The sequence below is a fragment of the Bombina bombina genome, chromosome 1, assembly GCF_027579735.1.
Source record: "Bombina bombina isolate aBomBom1 chromosome 1, aBomBom1.pri, whole genome shotgun sequence".
Taxonomy (NCBI): Eukaryota; Metazoa; Chordata; class Amphibia; order Anura; family Bombinatoridae; genus Bombina; species Bombina bombina.
In genome coordinates this window covers 608745136-608764286 of record NC_069499.1, presented here as the reverse complement: position 1 = coordinate 608764286, position 19151 = coordinate 608745136, and the positions used below count along the sequence as shown (strand labels likewise).

The 19151-nt window shown below is 38.7% G+C and overlaps 1 long non-coding RNA gene across 1 annotated transcript; it reads left to right on the top strand.

Moving 5' to 3' along the window:
- Positions 1–1838: 1838 nt before the first annotated feature.
- On the top strand, positions 1839–16605 carry LOC128639001 (uncharacterized). The gene is made up of 3 exons (XR_008399136.1): positions 1839–2087; positions 16247–16352; positions 16553–16605. It is a non-coding gene; the product is annotated as an uncharacterized LOC128639001 (long non-coding RNA).
- Positions 16606–19151: the final 2546 nt, after the last annotated feature.

The following is a 19151-nucleotide window of genomic DNA, read 5'->3' as shown; positions in this document are numbered from 1 at the left end:
AGAGTTGAGGATACGAAACAAATAGCAGATATAATTAAAAATTATTATCATATACTTTACAATCTATTTCCCAACAGATCGCAAGTAGACCACAGGACTAAATGCTATGCTTTTATGGAAAACACACATATACCACAGCTCACTGAAACAGATGGCAAAAATCTGCAGACACTGATCAGTAGTAGAGAAGTCTACGAGGCGATCAAAGCATTGAAAGCTGACAAAGCCCCAGGCCCAGATGGGTTCACTGGGTGCTATTATAAGCTATATGGGCATATACTGATTCCATATATTTTAAAAACATTCCACAAAATTGATAATGGAGGATTATTCCCCGACACAATGTTACAGGCATATATTACTGTATTACCCAAACTGGGTAAAAAACATGACACACCAGCCAACTTCCGCCCAATATCTTTATTGAACATAGATCTGAAGATATATGCTAAGGTATTGGCAGCGAGACTAAACAGTATTGCCGGCTCTGATCTCCCCGGATCAGGTGGGATTTGTGCTGCGGAGAGAGGCCAAAGATAACACGGTTAAAATTTTAAATATCATAGAACACATAAATAGAGAAAAAAATCCTTCCGTATTGCTTTCCACAGATACTGAGAAAGCGTTTGATAGACTAGATTGGACATTCCTGGAGGCGTCGCTTTTCAAATTTAATTTCCCACCCCTTTTTATAAAAAGAGTGATGGCCTTGTACTCTTTTCCCACAGCACAAATTTGTATAAATGGTACACTTTCAGAGCAATTTGAAATAAGAAACGGGACAAGACAGGGTTGCTCGCTTTCCCCACTTCTATTTATACTCTCCTTAGAAATATTGGCAAGTAAAATTAGGCTCAATGAAAAAATAAAGGGTATAGTTATAAATCGGAGAGAATACAAGCTTTCTATGTTTGCCGATGATGTGTCAAATTTTTCAGTAAATGCTAGCAAATCAGAACTTCTGCCAATCCACACGACTGATGCAGACACAGCAGAGATAAAAAAAACAATGTACATATGCAATGCAACCGACTTTCATTAAATACCTAAGTATTCACCTGACAAACAACATAGATACCATCCGCTCTATCAATTATGGTAAGCTCTTAATAAACATTTCAAACCAGGCCTCAACCTGGCTATCAAAAAATTCTTCATGGATAGGACGAATTAACACAGTCAAGATGATGATATTACCAAAAATCTTATACATTATGCAGACGCTACCTATTGCACATACTTATATATATACAGAAAATACAAAGAATAATTTACGAATTTATTTGGAAAAAAAGACCATCTAGGGTCAACAAATTATCTATGTATGCACATAAGGAAATGGGAGGTTTAGGGGGTTCCTAATATATCATTATACAAAAAAGCAATATCCCTTCAAAGAATAATAGACTGGTGTTGTCACGATACTGTCTCTTTAAGAAGATCCATTACCTGCTCTAAGTTCACTCCCCTTAAATAGCTTGATCAGAACACCTGTAGTTGCTTGTTTATTGAATCACACTTGCTGACAACTTTCAAGCCAGACAGACGTACCTGCTAAGGTGAATCGTTACCTGTATTCAAGACTGAAATCTCTTACACTGAACTATCTTGTTCTTGGAACTCGGACAATCTTATTATAATAACTTCGGTTTCGCTCTGGATTAAGCGCATTACAGGAAAAGTTCATTCTCTCCTAAACTTTACCGCTGCACTAGTGAATCCGGAACGCTGTTCAGCTGACGTCATCTGCTCTCTGTCAGTACACAGAGCGCCTTCCTTCTCACGCTGCCGGATCTCTCCTCCTCTCTGCAGCTCAGATCCACAGCTCCTCGCTGAACAGCTGACAGGCAATCAGCACACAGTCGGCTTGACACAGAAGAGCCTATTCGTTTCCGCAAGTATTTGTAACAAAGTTACTCTATATTAAGTTACTTTCTAAATATCACTTGTTGCAATAATTCATGACCGGATTGAATATGAACTGTCACTTGCTGCTAGAATATTGACTCTCAGATTCTGTTTGTATGCTAAGCATTATCCTCACTAAACCTTGCACTGAATTAAAGAGACACAGTACAGACAAACAGGTTAATATTTATCTAATATCCTCATACCTGGATCTAATTTCTGTGTTAGTCTAAATCTGTTTACTAGTTAATTAATTTTCTGCAATTGAAAACCATTCAGTTGTGAAAGAAGGATATATTTAATTTGATAATTCATTGAACTGCTTACTAGTTCGAATATCCACATATCAAGCAAAGGAATATATGCTGGAAATTCCTACTCAAGCTACAAAACCTCATTTTTATGAGACTAGTTCAATTATTTTACTAAACATTCTCAGCATATGATAGGTGTAGAAATGACTCTGATAACCCAAAGCATTGGATACAAATAGAACATGATATGACAGGTGTCACTAAATTGGGTGGAGCATGTTGGACACCTAGACTTATATCTAAAATACAAAATAACACTACATCCACAGTAGCAGCCTCAATAACAGATTGGAGATATATATGTGATAATATTGGAGGAATATCCAGCCATTATTCCCCATTAACCCCAATACTGGCAAATACTGAATTCAAAGTAGGCATGGAGCATGGTGAGGGATCTACCCATCACTTGGAGAGGTGTATACCCATATTCCTAATTACTAACCAAGGTAGACTAAAACCAAGAAACGAGATAGAAGAGGTGGGAAGTGGGTTCTTTAGGAACTGGCTGCACTATCATCAAGTTAACCACTTTAAAATACCCATAGAAATAGATCAAGTTTCTTACATGCATTAACACCATTTGAACAAATTTGTAATACCAGAAACCCACAAACAGGACTTATATCTATTACTTATAAGCTTTTACTCACAGCTACATCCCCCAAGCCACATAATTTTGTAAAAGGATGGGAGAGAGAATTGTTGGGGAGTCAGGATCCAAAGGTGTGGAGAGCGATCTTTCGAAACATAGCATATTCTGCTAACACAACAAAAGCACTAGAGACAAACTATAAAGTGTTATCCGTATGGTACATGACCCAGAGTAGAATGAAATACTTATTCCAAAGAGCCAATGACAGGTGTTGGAGGTGCTCGCAGGAGATAGGGAACATGAGCCACATATGATGGACATGTTATGAAGCAAATGTTTTCTGGAAGCAAATAGTAGAGGAAATAAAAAGTGTGCTGTCAAGTTACATTTCGCTTGACCCTTTAGTTTGTCTTTTTAATAAACTCACAGAAGTGAAATGCGCAATTAAGAGAAATTTAGGACATATTATGTTGAACACAGCTAAACAACTTATCGCTTCACAATGGAAATCGGCAAATATGCCAACTGTAGGCATGTGGAGAAATAGAGTTCAAGAGGCAATGGGGCATATGTATCAAGCTCCGAATGGAGCTTGATGCCTCGTGTTTCTGGCGAGCCTGCAGGCTTACAAAGACTGCTGCTCCATAACCTGTCCGCCTGCTCTGAGCAGGCGGACAGACATCGCCGCAATACAACTCGATCTAGTACGATCTATTGGCTGCGAGTCTGCAGGGGGGCGGCGTTGCACCAGCAGCTCTTGTGAGCTGCTGATGCAATGCTGAATACGGTGAGCGTATTGCTTGCCGTATTCAGCGAGGTCTGGCGGACCTGATCCGCATTGTCGGATCAGGTCCGCCAGACCTTGATAAATATGCCCCATTGTCTTTAGAAAGATATTTTTATTTCAAAACAAATCGCTTAACCTTTTATAATAATATGATGTTCTTCTGGGATACATATTTGGGAAAGATAGCTGAAGGCCTACACCAAAATTAAATTAAATTGGAGACCAGATGTCACTCTATACAGGGAACCTGGGGTAAGAGGGGAACTGAAATTTAACTATGTTTACATCACGATTATTTAATCGCATCAGCTGGAGCTACAGCTCTGTAAGTGCCAAAGATATCAAGCTCTAAATAATGGTAAATCTCTGCAATTTATTGTTTATTGTTATTAGTTTGTTATGGTATATGGTCTTAATACTTGTAATGTATTTCTAGATATTTAAAAAAAGAAATGTTAATACAATAAGCTCTGACCCAGAACGAATGGACAAGACAAGGACATTTATGTGGTATCAGTTCTGGGCCACAATAGTTAATATAACACTCTCCCCTTTTGAGGGTGATATAATGGACTTGGATTCAGGCTAAGTGAGTAATACACTCATTTATTGATTGTATGAATAACTATACTGTATATCTGGAAAACTTTAATAAAGAAATAATAAAGAAAAAAATAAAAGGAACATTGCCATAGATTATACTTCTTGGAAAACTCCATTCATTAATGACTAAGCATGTTATGGAAAAATACATATAATTTTAATATTGTCCCCACCCCCCTTTTTTTTTTTTTTTTTTTTTTTTTTTAATATCATTTTTTATTAGGGAGAGCAAAAAACAGAACGCACAGAGGACACATAGATTCAATGTACAGTTTACAATTAGTAGGTAAGATTACAGTATATAACAATAGCAGGAGTAAACATAATCATGAGGAGTGCTATTCTCTGATACATATTGACATTTCCGCCAGTCATTGATCTACAAGTGAGTATAAAAGTTACCTCTGTACGTGTCTGCCATCCCTAGGCATTTTAAAGTATTTTTTTATAAACCAAAACGTTCCTAAATACACTAACTTAATAATAAAAAAAAAAAAAAAAAAAGAAAAAATAAACTAAACTACTACTAAACCACTTAAGGCCCTACTGTGGGGCCGGTCGAGGTCGAGGCCTGGCAGAGGGAAAAAAAAAAAAAAAAAAAAAAAAAAAAAAAGGGGGGTGGGGTGGGGGGAAGGGGGAAAGAGGAGGCAGGTGGTGTAAAGGGGTAAGCGCGGTGCTTTGGAGGATGAGATGCGGGTGTGTGTGGAGCACAATGCAGGGCCTAAAGCTAAGCCACTAACCATGCTCCTGAAGCAGGTGAGCCCAGTCACCCCTTAAAGTACTTTCCATAAAAATCACAGAGTCTTTAAATGGCTTGAGGATGAGCCTCTGTATTTCCAGTTCAAAGGTGAGGATTAATCTGCGCCACTTACGTAAGAATAGGCTCAATCTGTTCTGTACATCTATCCTGACGTCCATTTGCTCAATGAATAATTGGGATTGTAAAAGGTTCTTAAAGCCTTTAAATGAGGGGCCAATGTTGTTAATCCAGTGTTTCAATATGTGTTTCCTAGCCACGAGCATGATTAAGCTCAGTACTGAGTCATGTTGTTTGTGTCGGTCATCCCAGCATAGGAATATGATAGTTTCGGGGCGTATCTCAAGCTGTATCTGGAGTTTTTGTTTCAGCCAAAATTGGATTTTACCCCAATATTGCCTGATCGGAGGGCAATCCCATACATAGTGGAGGAGATTAGGGTTATCTAGTGAGCATTTAGAGCATTTATTTGTGTGGGTGGGAATCCACTTGGCCATAACTCTGGGTGTGAAGTATGCCCTATGTAAGAAGCGTACTTGGGATTCTCTAAGCGTGGCTGATAGGGTTGCTTTCCTGGTTTTTTCCATACTATTCTTAATTTCCACCCACGTAGTCTCTCCCAGTCCCTCTCTAATCCAGCCTGTCTGTATAGATGGTTGTAACTTTGGGAGGTGGTGTTGCAATAGGATTTGATATATTTCTGAGAGAGAAAACCTGCCCATGGCATATAGTGATTGAGTGAGGCGGAAAGGGGATCCCTCCCAAAAATCTGTTGTGTCTCTGACCAGTGTTCCAGCATAGTGACGTATCTGGAGGAATGCATAAAAGTGAGTTCTTGGCAGGCCATAGTCCCTCTGTAGGGCCCCAAATGTCTTGAAAGTTTTTGTTAGCGGATCAAAGAGAGGCTTGAGAGATTTTATCCCCTTCGCCTCCCAAATCCTGAAAGGCAGGGTATCAGATCCTGTCGGAAAATCTGGGTTATTCCTGATAGGAAGATAAGGCGAAGCGTGGCAGGTTTTGCCTAGATATTTGTGGGCAAGAAGCCAGGCCTTCAGGGGGTCGCTGAATAGGGCGTTGAGACCCAGGTTCTTCAAGGCCTTCATGTTTGCAAGATGCGGAAGGTAGGCCAGGGAAATGTCCCCCAGCACTGCCTGCTCCAGATCTGGACGACAGAAATGATGGGTGCCTACCTGCCAATCCACTACCAGACGAATCAGAGCGGCCCAGTTGTAAAGCCGAAAATCAGGGAGTGCTAAGCCTCCATTAAGGAATGTCATATTAAGTTTTTCCCTCGAGATCCGTGATTTTTTCCCTTGCCAGATGAACTCTCGTGTTGCAGAGTTTAGAAGCTTGAGATCAGCTTTGCTCAAGAGTAGGGGAAGCATTAGAAGTGGGTATAGAACCCGGGGGAGCACCACCATTTTAAGCAGGGCAATTCTTCCCGTCAACGACAGTGGCAGGGATCTCCAACTGTTCATTTGGGCTTGTAGTTTAGCACATATGGGGGTTAGGTTGTCAGCATATAGCCTATTGGGGTTGGCTGAAATCTTAATACCGAGATAGGTAATATTATGTTTGGCTATTGTAAAGGGATAGTTCACCCCAGAGGTGGTTTTCCTATTTAGCCAAAGGATCTCCGACTTTTGTACATTTATTCTATAACCCGAGAATAGGCCAAAATTCTTGAGATCATTCATGATATTAGGCAGGTGTCTTTGAGGGTCCTGCACAAAGAGGAGCATATCATCGGCATATAGTGACAAATGCTGTGGAGATCCTGCTATATCCACACCCGGGAAGGTCTGCCGCAGTTTAACGGCCAGGGGTTCTAACGCTATATTAAAGAGTAGGGGCGACAGGGGCCACCCCCCTTTTTTAAAAAAAAAAGAATCAAAGCTTCCTGATGAGGAACAACCAATCATCAGGAAAGGTAAGATAATTTGCATGTTGGTTATATGAGGACAAAGTAATTCATTAGTAAGGATAAAATAGGATTTTTTTGTATTGGTAGATTGTATTGAGCAAGACTAGGGGTTAGCATAATATGCTAATTATAGAGATGTGATATGGAACACTGGGAGACATTATTTAGATTTTTTTATTAAGCAAATTGAGAAATGTTAGGAATAACTGTTTGTATTGTATCAATTAAGAGACATATATATATATATATTTACAGTATATGTATATATATATATATATATATATATATATATATATATATATATATATATATATATATATATATAAACAACAATTAACATTATGGGGAGGCAAATAGTGAGTTTAAAATCCTCCACTAAATACAAAATGTAATAACTCAATGTGTAATCCATTTACAAATCTAGACAAGTCAGAAGACTTAAAAGAACAATATATAAACTTGCTTAAATCCCAATCAAATAAATAATAAAAAAACACAAAAACAAATGTGATAGTGCACACAAAAAAGGATAAATGTCCCAGGTAATCACGGTGGTAATACTCAGCAGGTGAACCGCAGGGAAAAAAGAAACACATATAGTGAAGTTCTGTGATTATAAAAATGCAGAAGAGCCAGAAACGGTACTCACATTGTCTAGAGCTTCAAAATCAAGCTCTAGAGATAAATACACAGGAAGCTCCTAATAGGAGATAAGGCAAAGAATGATATCCTGGCTTCAAGGATTGAATCAGAAGTGGTCAAAAAGTATAACAATTTATTAAAAACAAGTCACAAGGCATACAAATGAGACTTTCCCAATCATAGACCGCTGCAAGCAAAAGACTGTGTGCATCACAATGTCTAATGAGTGCTGTTGAAGTCCGGTATGGAACAAGGCTCCGCCCCTTTTGTGACGTCACTACGCTCCGACGTATGTTTCGCCAATCACAGCTTGACCTTTTCAAGGATGACTTCAAGTTGGTTCTAGTGTCCTTTTATAGTTGTAACTCCACTTCTGTTTGGGTCCTGAGTTATTATATAGGTGTATAGACAGAATCCTCATGTCTTAGAAGTTTGGTTAAGAAAATACTTTGCTATATGACAATACATAACTTTAAAGAATGCATAAAAAATGTGCATAATTTAAAATACAATACATTTGTACATAATTAACAAACAAAAAATAAAAACAAAACCATTCTTTCTATAGTCGATGTGGGAAATTAACTTATATCCTATGGTTTCATAAAAGAGCTAAATTATGTCTTAGCATCCTGAGTTAACAAAATAGTTCTAAATACATAAGTTATTATTAATGTTAACAATAATCTCTACTATGTATGATGAATTATAAAAAGATGTCCGCCTGGAATCAAACTAGCGACCTTATAGCTTAAAAAATATTATTACATTACAGTCATAGCCCACTAGGCTATTCAAATTTATATAAGAAAAAATACCAAATGCACTAAGAAGTTGTAACCAGAGACTATTATTCTAAAAAGTGATGTAATTCAAAATCTTTATTCAGACCGTTAGGAATAAAAGTATTTAGATCAAAGATCCATTTCATTTCTAATCTGCCTAATGTCGCATTAATGTCCCCACCTCTCCAATGTAATTGAGCTTTTTGAATGCCTAAGTGCAACTTTATGTGTTTAGGATCACAATTACGTTTCCTTTTAAAGTGATCAGATAGTGCATGTTTGTCAAAACCCGTTTTGATATTATATACATGCTCCCTAAATGTAACCTAGAGGTCCTTCCAATGTAGATTAAATTGCAAGAACATTTTAGTAAATAAATGACATTATTTGAGTTACAAGTAATCATTTGCCTTATCTCATACTGTTTATTATTACCCACTGTTAAAAATCTGGGGCCCCATTACATATGCAGCGTCGCCCGCAAAAGCCGGCAATGCCAGTTTATGCAAGGTTTTGGTATCCTATATAAATACAGCACGTATATTTCACCCGTCACCCGCAATTTTTACTCCTATAGGCTAAAATGGGACCGCATCGTAAATCGGTATCCAATATTCAGCGCAAGGACTTACGTGGCGAAAATGGAGAAATCTTACTCCATTTTTACCTCGCCATAAAAGGGAGCACCGTAACTCCCGAAAATGCCTGCAAAAATAAACTAACACCTAATGCATGCGCAATGTCAATATACCTGTCAACAGCAATCCCCCACCGCAATAACTAATAAAGTGTATTAACCCCTATATCCGCCATCAAACCCACAATGCAAGTAATAACTAAATTATTAACCCCTAAATCTGCCAACCCAACATCGCAAACTACCTATTAAAACTATTAACCCCTAATCCGCCATTAACCCACCACGCAATAAACCCATTAAAACTATTAACCCCTAAACCGCCAAAGCCCACAACGCAATAAACCTATTAAAGTATTAACCCCTAAACCACCAAAGTCCACAACGCAATAAACCTATTAAAGTATTAACCCCCTAAACCGCCAAAGCCCACAACGCAATAAACCTAACCCGCCTATCCTAACCCCCCTACCTAACACCCCCTAAATTAACTCAAATTACCTAATTTACAAATACTATTAAATTAAAAAAACTAACACTACTTTAAAAATACAAATAAACTAAGTATGAATTAAAGGGACAGTCTAATCAATATTCTGAAGTAGACTGTCCCTTTAAGCTACAATCCCTATGAAAATGAAAAAGCCCCCCCCAAAATAAAAACACCCCCTACTCTAATAAACTACCAGTAGCCTTTAAAAGGGCTTTTTGCAGGGCATTGCCCCAAGATAATCAGCTCTTTTACAAGAAAATACACAACCCCCCAACAGTAAAACCCCCCACCCACCAAATCCCCCCAAATAAAATAACCTAACACTAAAAACCCTAAATTACCCATTGCCATGAAAAGGGCATTTGTTGAGCATTACCCTTAAAAGGGCATTCAGCTCTTTTACTGCCCACCCTATCTAAATAAAATAAAAAATAAAAAAACCTTAAAAAACCTTAAGTCTAAGTCCATAGCATCGCCGTATTACACAGCTTTTAAGCTTAGCTAGGGCTAGTACAGTGATTCAGACCAATCCCAGTACATCTGTAGGTTGAATCACTGCTGGGTAAAGTTGATTTCTGGGCGAAATACAACAACAGCTGTCCTGGGATTGGCCTGAATATCGGTATTAACCCTAGCTAAGCTTGAAAGCTGTGTAATAAGGCGATGCTATGGCGTAAAGGGAAGTCTGCCTTAAAAAGCAGGCTAAAAGTAAAAAAGTGAGTCATTGTGAACCTCATTTGCATATATTACCCAGAATCATTTGCTGCATTGGAAATAATGTACTCAGAGAGTTTCTGTGGGAAATACAAGTCTTCTGAATTGTAAAGAATTACACAACTAATTATTTTCTCTACATTATATATATATATATATATATATATATCAAAATAACAAGAGTATTGCATTGAGCAATGATACTTTTTATTGGACTAACTATACATTTATAAAATGAAAAGCTTTCGGAAGAATGTCTTCCTTTTTCAAGTCTAAAGCAATATGCTTCAGACTTGAAAAAGGAAGACATTCTTCCGAAAGCTTGTCATCGTATAAATGTATAGTTAGTCCAATAAAAAAGTATCATGCTCAATGCAATACTCCTGTTATTTTGATATCTAAATCCCTGGACTAGCACGGCTACTGCAATCAATATATAGATCTCTTTACCATCTGACTATATTGGCATGGAAACATCAGTCACTACACAGGAGGCGCCTGTGAGTGAAGACCCATATGGACACATAGAGGATTTTGCCTTCACTGAGGCTGATGCAGCTCGCATCCGCTGTGAAGCGGACCTGCAGGAGTTAGAGGAAACTAGAGGTGAGACACCTAACAATATTTACCATAAGCTTTTACACCTTGAAAAGAAGGAGATTGATTTTCACTTGCATGCGGTTTATATATCCAAATACCATAAACTAAAATTTATACCTAGAGGTTTTAGGATAAAAAACATTCCCACTTTGGGTAGAAATAATATTGATTTCTGTAGAAGGTGGTGCGGCATCTTAAACAAGTGTTCTCATGATCTGATGCTGCTTGTGATAGAGGAGGTTTCTAAACTTAAATCAAACATTAGAAAAGAAATTGACACTGTAAAAGACTCTCTGCTGACCATCCTTACTTCTGACACCACTACTGACTGGATCACTAAATTAAAGACTCAAATAGACAAGTATAAACAAGATCTCTTGACCTTTAAAAATAAAAAATTTGTGACAGTTGAAAATGACTACAGAGAGAAAAAAGTATACAGTTGGTTGTTTGGCAGGGACAATTTGTGGACTGGACGTAGGAGACAACCCTTTAATAAAAACAGACGTATTAACCTCACCACAGTGGATAGTAGTGGGGGAGACTCATCAGAGGGCGAAAATCAGACCCCTAGTGCCAGCTCACAAAGTGGAGTAACCACACGTTCTGCCCAGAAGCCCCCTTTAGCCACTGGCCCAGAGGCAGACGCCTCAGGAGGGGGAGGGGCAAGACGAAAAAACCAACAACGCCAGAAGAAAAAAACACAATAGTTTATAATTTAAGCAAACGCCCACTTACCTCTGATGAATTAAAAGTATTGAATAAAGGACTATCCTTTATACCTACCCCACGCTGTGATTTATTTGACCTGTTGGTTGATATGGGGAGATTCCAAAGACAATTAAAACTTAAGGATTTCTTTAAGGATTCTGAGGAATATACCCCAAAACCTTTCAAGACAAAAAGCACTTTTGAACCCAGTAATACCCATTTATCAGTCAAAACATTTCACCACATCTGTACCACTTCACTCATAGAATCACATAAAAATCTACCCATGGCTAGGGATAACCTCACAAGTGGAGAGAGACGGGCCATAAAATCCTTGTCTACTGACAGGGATATAGTTATTAGGCCGGCGGACAAGGGTGGTGCCACCGTGATACTTGACTACTCACAATATAGAGGGGAGGCGTATAAACAACTACAAGACACCGATACATATCGTCCGCTTCAATCCAACCCCACACTACTGTTTAAAAAACAAATTGACTCATTCTTAGGACTGGCCCACCAGGCAGGTGTCATCAATGATGATGCACTGGGATTCCTTACGGTAGAACATCCGATTTGTCCTATCCTTTACCTACTACCGAAGATTCATAAATCGCTTGAGGATCCTCCTGGCAGACCGATTGTTTCTGCCAGGGGATCGCTCATGCAACCGCTGGCAGAGTTTATTGACTCATATCTCCAACCGGTAGTACAGAATACGTCAGCACACTTGAAAGATTCTTCAGAATTGATCAAATTGCTGAAAAATATGGATGACTTGACCACAACTGACATTTTAGTCACTATGGACGTGGTAAGTTTATATACCGTGATCCCCCATGCTCATGGCATTGACATGGTAAAACGTATTCTAATAGACAACCACATGTACACGGGCCCTCCTATTGAATTTATTCTACATCTGCTGGAGTTCTGTCTGGAGAAAAACTACTTTCGCTTTGAGGACAAATATTTCTTACAAACCATGGGCACAGCGATGGGGTCGAATATGGCCCCATCCTATGCCAACATTTACATGGCGATGTATGAGGATGATCATGTGTTCTCCAGACAGAACCCCATCAGAATGTACAGACGGTACATAGATGATGTCTTTCTGGTGTGGAATGGCACATCAGAGAGTCTTGTTGAATGGGTTAGTGGCTTGAATTCCCTTGACTCAACCATCAGATTCAAGATGGAACACAGCAGGGATAAAATCCATTTTTTGGATTTGGAAATTTCCAAGGTCAGAACCATGAGGGGTTACAGATTAGAAACCACTTTGTTTAAGAAACCGACCGACAAAAATTCCATTCTCCACTACCATAGCTTTCACCCCAAATTTCAAAAAGAAGGTGTCAGTTCCTCTCAACTCCTGCGGGTGGTCCGTAACAACACGGATGACTCCCGTAAGGAAAAACAGTTGATTGAAATGTCTGAAAAATTCTTGGAGAGGGGCTACCCACCAACGCTGATAGAACAACAATGCTGTAAGGCACTGGATTTAACTCAGGACTTGGCCACCACCAAAAGAGTTAGGCGTGAACAACCTAAACGACTGAATTTTATAACTACCTACACCCCAGGATCGAGGCTTACGCAGGAGGTGATTAATAAGAATTGGCTTATGTTGTCCAAGGACACAAGCCTTCCCTTCAAGGATATGCCGGAACCAAGGGTGGTGTACAAACGAGCAAGTAATCTGAGGGACCTGCTGGTGCTAAGCGACCCTACACAATGCTATGAAAAACAGATGTGGCTGAATAGAGGAAAACCGGGTTGCTACAAATGTGGCAGCTGTGTCACATGCAATAATCTCCTAGCAGGGACCACCTTCCAACATCCTCACAACAACAAGAGGTATAAAATTAAATATAGACTCACCTGCTCCACGGATTTTGTGATTTACGCCATCATTTGCCCATGTTCCAAATATTACATTGGAAAAACCGTGACACCATTCAAGGAACGTCTGGCCAACCACAAGACGGTGATCCGTCAGGCAATCGATAAGGGACGGTCAGAACAGCCGGTGGCACGCCACTTTTTGGAAGCTGGCCACAGTGTTGCTTCACTACGAGTAATTCTTATTGATCATGTCCCTCGTCATAGGCGAGGGGGGGACAGAGGACGAGCACTGCTGAAACTGGAGGCCCGGTGGATTTTCACCTTGGACACAGTAACACCCCGAGGATTGAATGCCAATATAGACTTTGGCTGCTGTTACAAATAACCATGGACACTAGGGGAGTCATCCGGTTACAATATGTTTCTACCTACGCCTTTGGAGTACGATGCCAATACTATGTTAATGAATCTCCTTAGCGTTTTTAGCTTCGAGTTTTCAGCTACAGCCCACAAGCCCTGATACCAGATTGGGTATAGAGGGCTGTGATATATGTTGAATCATTGGTTTTTGTAGCTTGATTAGTTATTGTCTACAAATTGTGGCTAATTACCAGTATTATAGATACCTGTTTTTATGTCATAAGTTGCTGCACTAATGTTTGTATGGGGCTCTTATCTTGGGCTCTTGTTTTTGTTTACCACTATGTCACTGTACATTTACGCCCATCAGATGTTTTGCTGCTGCTGCGACGTCTCGTACGCATCACCATGACAACCGGAGGTATGTGTTTACCCGGTGCTTGCCATGGATACCTGTGACACAGACATTCCCACACAGCGCGCTATGCCGTGATGACGTCGTGACGCGCGTGTTGGGAATCAGCTGGTTTTGGATGTCCAGGTGTGTTTGAGGTATGCGGGAGGGAGCGGCTCCACTTTGCAAGCTGATTGGCTATCACTATGTGTTGGGTTGGTATTTAGGGGTGGAGGATGTAGGTTCACACTATCCGGTCTGTATACCATTGAAAAAGGCTCACGATAGAGCCGAAACGTTTGGTTTCTCTTTTTTGTGAATAAATCGGAGTTTGAAAAATTTTCCTGTGTGCCGGCTGTTCTTGGATCACATCTAACAACGGAGGCCGTCCGTTGGATCCAGTTCTTCTCTACTATATATATATATATATATATATATGCAGTTGTGCTCATAAGTTTACATACCCTGGCAGAATTTATGATTTCTTGGCCATTTTCAGAGAATATGAATGATAACACAAAAACTTTTCTTTCACTCATGGTTAGTGTTTGGCTGAAGCCATTTATTATCAGTCAACTGTGTTTATTCTTTTTAAGTCATAATGACAACAGAAACTACCCAAATGACCCTGATCAAAAGTGTACATACCCTGGTGATTTAGGCCTGATAACATGCACACAAGTTGACACAAAGGGGTTTGAATGGCTATTAAAGGTAACCATCCTCACCTGTGATCTGTTTGCTTGTAATTAGTGTGTGTGCATAAAAGGTCAATGAGTTTCTGGACTCCTGACAGACCCTTGCATCTTTAATTCAGTGCTGCACTGACGTTTCTAGATTCTGAGTCATAGGGAAAGAAAAAGAATTGTCAAAGGATCTGCGGGAAAAAGGTAGTTGAACTGTATAAAACAGGAAAGGGATATAAAAAGATATCCAAGGAATTGATAATGCAAATCATCAGTTTTCAAACTCTAATCAAGAAGTGGAAAATGAGGCGTTCTGTTTGATAACATACTGCATTCATCTTGCCATCAATTCTGACCAAATTTCTTGTGCCTTTGTAGCTCACACATCCCCTAAACAACAGCGATCCACCTCCGTGTTTCACAGTAGGAATGGTGTACCTTTCATCATAGGCCTTGTTGACTCCTCTCCAAATGTAGCGTTTATGGTTGTGGCCAAAAAGCTAAATTTTGGTCTCATCATTCCAAATGACTTTGTGTCAGAAGGTTTGAGGCTTGTCCCTGTGCTGTTTGGCATATTGTAAGCGGGATACTTTGTGGCATTTGCAACTCGAACATGCAGCCCATCTTTCTTCAAGTTACTCCTTATTGTGCATCTTGAACCAGCCACACCACATGTCCTGTATTTCACCTGAAGCTATTTGTGGGTTTGTCTTTGCACCCTGAACAATTTTCCTGGCAGTTGTGGCTGAAATTTTAGTTGGTCTACCTGACTGTGGTTTGGTTTCAACAGAACCCCTCATTTTCCACTTCTTTATTAGAGTTTAAAAACTGATGATTTGCATTCTCAATTCCTTGGATATCTTTTTATATCCCTTTTCTGTTTTATACAGTTCAACTACCTTTTCCCGCAGATCCTTTTGACAATTCTTTTGCTTTCCCCATGACTCAGAATCCAGAAACGTCAGTGCAGCACTGGATGAAAGATGCAAGGGTCTGTCAGGAGTCCAGAAACTCATTGACCTTTTATACACACACACTAATTACAAGCAAACAGATCACAGGTGAGAATGGTTACCTTTAATAGCTATTCAAACCCCTTTGTGTCAACTTGTGTGCATGTTATCAGGCCAAAATCACCAGGGTGTGTAAACTTTTGATCTGGGTCATTTGGACAGTTTCTGTTGTCATTATGATTTAAAAACACAGTTGATTGTCAATAAATGGCTTAAGCCAAACACTAACCATGAGTGAAAGAAATGTTTTTGTGTTATCATTCATATTCTCTGAAAATGGCCAAGAAATCATAAATTCTGCCAGGGTATGTAAACTTATGAGCATAACTGTATATATATATATATATATATATATATATATATATATATATATATATATATATATATATATATATATATATATATATAAAAATATGTATAACATTGTGTTATACACTGATATGCAATTTATTTTATATTTCTTTTTAAGCTTTTATTAAAAAGGAGAAGTGGAGAAAGAAGGAGAAAAGACGGACAGAAATAGGAGGAAGAAGAGGGAACTTTTACAGAGGGAATTACTACAATTAATACTGTGGGTTAGTATCAAACACATAATAACCTATGAGTGGGTAAAAATGACATATAGCTATAAATTATCTCTTATTAAAAATGGGTGCTATAGAGATTATACATGCATTAATATGAAGAAGTGTATTAAATTGCTATTTATGATCCTCCATATTATACATATATTACATTTCCTAATTTAAAATTGTTTATTTATATTTAAAAATAGCTCAAATTGAAACCAAAGAACAAGGGACACAGACAGATGGCACAGAAAAAAAGAACATGGAAACTCCTGGAATTCTGGATTAATAGAGATCTAGAAATACAGAGACGGCGGGAGGAAGAACAAAGGGAGGAGGAAGAGTTTTTTAGCTGAAAGAACAACTAAAGCTACCCCTCTCTCTGATATCTTTATCCAATGGGAAATATCCCTAAATACGTCCTGCTTTATTTCCTTGATCTCCTGATTTCCCTTCCTGGCCAAACAAACACCCTCACCTGATGCTATCACATGTTTACTGAGTGATTCATAAAATTGGAATTAAAGTAGAAAGCAATTTGTATTCTTTTGCAGTGACCTGTAGAGCTATTTGAATATTCTGATTTACAGTATATGATGAGTCCATATCATTTAACAAATACTTATACCTAGACAAAGTATAATATAATATTTTCTTCTTTGCACAGATGGATAGTTAGACTCAAGAATGAGGATAGAGTAGTGGAAGAAGATAAACAAATAGCAAACTGTTTAAATGATTACTTTTGTTCAGTCTTTACAACAGATGGTAAAGATAGTGAGATTCTATTAAGGGATGTTACTGTAAATAATAATGTGAGTAGTACTTTTCTTTTTACAGAGGAAGAGGTTTCAAGGGCTTTATCAAAAATAAAAGTTAATAAGTCTGTGGGTCCAGATAATATTCATCCAAGGGTTCTAAGAGAACTTCGATCCGTAATAGCTACTCCATTAGCTGATTTATTTAATCAGTCACTTCTAACAGGAGTTGTTCTAAAAGACTGGAAAATTACCAATGTAGTCCCTCTTCATAAAAAGGGTAGTAGGGAAGATTCTGCTAACTATAGGCCAGTCAGTTTGACCTCAATTGCAGGGAAATTAATGGAAACTCTTTTAAAGGAAAGACTTGTATCTTTCATGCAGACAAACAACTTAGAAGACAAAGGAAAGCATGGGTTCACTGCTGGAAGATCATGCCTGACTAATCTAATTGATTTCTTTGACCATGTAACTAAAATAATAGACCAGGGAGGAGCCGTAGATGTTGCATATCTAAACTTTAGCAAAGCATTTGACACCGTCCCACACAACAAACTTATTCACAAAATGTATTGCCTTGGAATAGACGATAAGATTGTTAAGTGGGTAGAATGCTGGCTTAAAGATAGACGACAGAGGGTTTCAATTAATGGAGTAAATTCAAATGAGGCATCAGTTACTAGTGGTGTCCCCCAAGGGTCAGTTCTTGGGCCTGTTTTGTTTAACATGTTCATAAGTGATATTGGAAGTGGGCTTAAGGGGAAGGTTTGCTTGTTTGCTGATGATACAAAAATTTGTAACAGGGTAGATGTTCCAGGAGGAGTTGATCAAATGAACTGTGATATTAATAAACTAGATGACTGGTCAAATAAATGGGATCTGAAATTTAATATTACCAAGGGCAAAATTATGTATAGAGGATCCAAAAACCCAAAGGCCAATTGTAGTCTCAATGGTACATTACTGACTGTAATTAAAGAAGAAAGGGATTTGGGAATTATTATTTCAGATTATTTAAAATTTGGTACACAATGCCGCAGTGCAGCCAGCAAGGCCAATCAAATGCTTGGTTGCATTGGAAGAGGTTTTAGTAGCAGAAATAGCAAGGTTCTTATGCCACTTTACAGATCATTAGTTAGACCAAACATGGAATACTGTGTACAGTTCTGGATACCATATCTTCAGAAAGATATAAATAAACTAGAAGCTGTCCAAAGGAGGGCTACTAAAATGGTACATGGTCTAAAATATAAAACGTACAAAGAAAGACTCTGTGATCTAAATATGTATAGTTTAGAGGATAGAAGGGAAAGAGGTGACATGATAGAAACCTTCAAATATATGAAGGGACTTAATAAAATAGAAGCTGAAAGCATTTTTCACAAAAAAATAAATGCCAAAACAAGGGGTCACAATCTAAAGTTAGAGGGTAGTAGATTCAGGAGAAATTTGAGGAAGCATTTTTTTACAGAAAGGGTGGTGGATTCATGGAATAAACTTCCATTTTAGGTGGTAAACACAAAGACTGTAAAGGAATTTAAAAATGCCTGGGACATGCATAAGACTATCCTAAGGAAAAAGTAACATGTAATATGGGTAGACTTGTTGAGCCTTTTTTGGTTCTTATCTACCGTCAAATTCTATCGGCTAGATTTAGGCCTAGATTTAGAGTTTGGCGGTAGCCGTCAAAACCAGCGTTAGAGGCTCCTAACGCTGGTTTTTACCGCCCGCTGGTATTTGGAGTCAGTCATTAAAGGGTCTAATGCTCACTTTGCAGCCGCGACTTTTCCATACCGCAGATCCCCCTACGCAATTTGAGTATCCTATCTTTTCAATGGAATCTTTCTAACGCCGATATTTAGGGTCGTGGCTGAAGTGAGCGTTAGAAATCTAACGACAAAACTCCAGCCGCAGAAAAAAACCCAGGAGTTAAGAGCTTTTTGGGCTAACGCCGGTTCATAAAGCTCTTAACTACTGTGCTCTAAAGTACACTAACACCCATAAACTACCTATGTACCCCTAAACCGAGGTCCCCCCACATCGCCGC